The sequence below is a fragment of the Rhinichthys klamathensis genome, unplaced genomic scaffold (genome assembly GCF_029890125.1).
Source record: "Rhinichthys klamathensis goyatoka isolate OS25496 unplaced genomic scaffold, OSU_Roscu_1.1 h1tg000108l_1, whole genome shotgun sequence".
Lineage (NCBI taxonomy): Eukaryota > Metazoa > Chordata > Actinopteri > Cypriniformes > Leuciscidae > Rhinichthys > Rhinichthys klamathensis.
The window spans coordinates 274,049-278,232 of NW_026606646.1; positions in this window are offsets into that span (position 1 = coordinate 274,049).

The window sequence follows — 4,184 nt, forward strand, 5'->3', positions numbered from 1 at the left end:
TTTTTTTAAAGTTTAAACATTTACATATTTCGGGAGTTAAACTTCATGGATCTCCATTTGTCTTGTTTTTACCCTTGATGCCAACCATACTGTAGACATTGTTGAAACTTGTTTAAAAAATTTCCCTATAGCGACGTTTCAATGTAAACATTTAAAATATGTAAAAAAAAAAAAATCTAACTTTGGTAAATACTTTTAATTAACTTCTGTGCGAGTTCACCATCACATAAAACCACAGGTGCAAGATGTACAAAGTGCAAATGTTAAGAGTAAATTAAGTGGGATGAGAGTGAGAGGGCCCATTTCCCTGTATTCTCATAACAGACTTGATATATTTCCTTGTTTTTTCAACAATCAACTGCACTGTGTAAAACAATGTACATTATAATTTTGGAAATACAATTTGATTGCACATTTTCTCATTTGTTGTGTGTTGTTTCCACCATTAGAGTTTGTTAAAAAGGTTTTAATGTATTAACACAAAAGGTATTCTTTGAATTAATGTAATTAAATCATGGAAAGGATTTCCACGTGATTAAATGGCTTTCAGCATTAAGCACTTTTGTTAGGCTAACTTAAATTGGATAAGTTGAATGCAAATTAAGTAAATTAGTTGGTCCAAAACATTGTAAACTAGTTGGGCTGACACTATTAAATTAAGCTGTGCCCAACCATAGTAAATAAGTTGAATCAACCTTAATAAATTAAGTTGACCCAACGCAAGTACATTAAATTGGAATAACAGAATTGCATAATGCTGAAAAAAAAGCAAGTTAATCATGTGGAAATCCTTTCCATGATTATTTTATGTTCATTCAAAGTAGGGGTGGGAATCTCTAGGCACCTCACGATTCGATTCGATTACGATTCAGAGGGCTGCGATTCGATGCTAAATCGATTATCAGAATCTTTTTTTTGTGTGTGTGTGACTATAAATACTTTGCTTTAAAAGTACAAAGTAATGACCCATAAAGAATTAACGTACAATATATTTTATTAACATTGCAAAGAACCAACAGGAAAATACATGTGTGTCTGAACTAGCAGCAGCATATTTGTAGTAAATTAATAATATAACAACGACCGGTAACGTTACAGCCGAGTGTTTTTCCTCCTCTGGCTGGAAACGTGTCATTTGGCTTCATGTGTCTTGTTTCCGAAATATTTTAGTTTTACTCTACAAAGCTTACAACTAGTGTGGCTCTTGTCCAGCTCCTTTCCCCCTTCAACTTCAGAAGCCAAAATATTTCCACACGTCAGCTTTTAACGAGGAGGGTGTTTGGATTTGGCGCTCAGCCATCGCGTCCGCGTCTGTTATGTGCACGCCACAGACGGTCCGGCCACTGCACTTCCGCGCTTCAGAGTTCCGTCTTTCGCGTTCCGTCAATATTACGTTATTATAAATATATATCTAAAAAAAAATTTTTTTTGTTGAAAATCGATTTTTGACAATTGTGAATCGATTCAGAATCGTCCACGTCCGCATCGCGATGCATCTAAGAATCGATTTTTTCCCCCACCCCTAATTCAGAGAGTCATTTTTTTTGAGTGTACACTAAAATGACAGCGATTTGAATCTATTGAGTACTCCTGCCCTGGGAGCAGCGTGTAGTACACTAAAATAACAGCGATTTGAATCTATTGAGTACTCCTGCCCTGAGAGCAGCGCGTAATACACTAAAATAACAGCGATTTGTACTCCTGCCCTAAGAGCAGCGCGTAGTACACTAAAATAACAGCAATTTGAATCTATTGAGTACTCCTGCCCTGAGAGCAGCGCGTAGTACACTAAAATAACAGCGATTTGAATCTATTGAGTACTCCTGTCCTGAGAGCAGTGTGTAGTACACTAAAATAACAGCAATTTGAATCTATTGAGTACTCCTGCCCTGAGAGCAGCGTGTAATACACTAAAATAACAGCGATTTGTACTCCTGCCCTGAGAGCAGCGCGTAATACACTAAAATAACAGCGATTTGAATCTATTGAGTACTCCTGCCCTGAGAGCAGTGTGTAGTACACTAAAATAACAGCGATTTGAATCTATTGAGTACTCCTGCCCTGAGAGCAGCGTGTAGTACACTAAAATAAAAGCGATTTGAATCTATTGAGTACTCCTGCCCTGAGAGCAGCGCGTAATACACTAAAATAACAGCGATTTGTACTCCTGCCCTGAGAGCAGCGCGTAATACACTAAAATAACAGCGATTTGTTCTCCTGCCCTGAGAGCAGCGTGTAATACACTAAAATAACAGCGATTTGTACTCCTGCCCTGAGAGCAGCGTGTAATACACTAAAATAACAGCGATTTGTTCTCCTGCCCTGAGAGCAGCGTGTAATACACTAAAATAACAGCGATTTGTTCTCCTGCCCTGAGAGCAGCGTGTAATACACTAAAATAACAGCGATTTGTACTCCTGCCCTGAGAGCAGCGTGTAATACACTAAAATAACAGCGATTTGAATCTATTGAGCACTCCTGCCCTGAGAGCAGCGTGTAATACACTAAAATAACAGTGATTTGAATTGAGTACTCCTGCCCTGAGATTAGCGCGTAACACACTAAAATAACAGCGATTTGAACTTCTGCCCTGAGAGCAGCGTGTAATACACTAAAATAATAGCGATTTGTACTCCTACCCTGAGAGCAGCGAGTAATACACTAAAATAACAGCGATTTGAATCTATTGAGTACTCCTGCCCTGAGAGCAGCGCGTAGTACACTAAAATAACAGCGATTTGAATCTATTGAGTACTCCTGCCCTGAGAGCAGCTCGTAATACACTAAAATAACAGCGATTTGAATCTATTGAGCACTCCTGCCCTGAGAGCAGCGCGTAGTACACTAAAATAACAGCGATTACTCCTGGAGATGTTATCAGTTTGACCGTTGAAATATCGCGGAGATTTGAACGAGTTCTGTTGTCGCATATCAATTTCACACACAGCGAGGTAGCATTGAAAAAGCGTGTTTTACACCATAAGCAGCTTTGTGGCGGTCGACTGATGAAACAGTCTAATCAAAACTATATGGGGAGGCTGCAGACCTGGAGCCGGCAGATATACGCCCCTGGCAGTTTTACGCCCCTGACAGTTTTACGCCCCTGTTGTTCCTGATGCGTCCAGTAGGGGGATATACTGCGAAATAACATATAAATTGACTCTTACACATTAATAACCCGTCCATAGACATTTTTTGTGTGTTTTGTTCATTTAAATATAAACGTTACAGTGTAGATCTGCACGGATTAAAATGTCTGTAGCTATTCAGTTGGGCTTAACTCTCTTCACTCAGCCTACAGAAGACAAGCCTATGTGTTTTTGTGAATTGAACATTTAAAAATACACAATTGGATCAACTATGTTATGACAAGTATATGACCTACTGCAGTTATAGGCCTATTCACCGTAGGTTGTTATATGGAAGACTGAGTGAAATATGTTGTTGTGAATTTATAGTTACATTTAGATATTAACCAAATTTAGCCCATTAGACATACAGTACCGTGTAATCATATGGATCCTTGATTAGCTGTACTATTCTCTATTGGTCGTCATACAGCTACAAAACAGTGTCCTACACAGCATTTTATGAAGACAAACACAATTTATCCCTTTTCTAAAATTCCATGACTCCCCTATGGTTTGCCCCTCTTCATTAACTATTTTTTAAAAGGACATCCATGGTGATTTTATCGTGTGTGTGTGCAGAATTGATGTCAGGTGTGTGTGGATTGCATCAATTTGCTCCTGATCTTCAATGTACAACGGCACACTTGTAGGTGGAACAATAGTGAAAAAAGTGTCAAGCCACTTTAATTTCTTTTGGCCACCAATGATGGACTGTGCAGAGAAAATTGAAAATTACATTAAAACCACGTCCATGTATGTCTCTGTAAGTTTATTTTGTAAGTCGTAAAAAAAAAGATGAGTGTTTAAGTTTAGAGAGAGATTTTCATTTTCTTATAGCTAAAGCAAACACACCTTTATGAGATGCAAGTTAAAAAGAATTTGGTAAAGACAGAGTATGATAAAACCCACATTAAGTGCACATACCCTACATTTTAGTCAGTAAGCTATTTTAAGAAATGATGTTGGAAATAATCAAAATATTTGAGTGAGTGTGCAGTTCAACTCTTTACTTGAGATTTACATACATGTATACAATATGCCTATTATAAATGT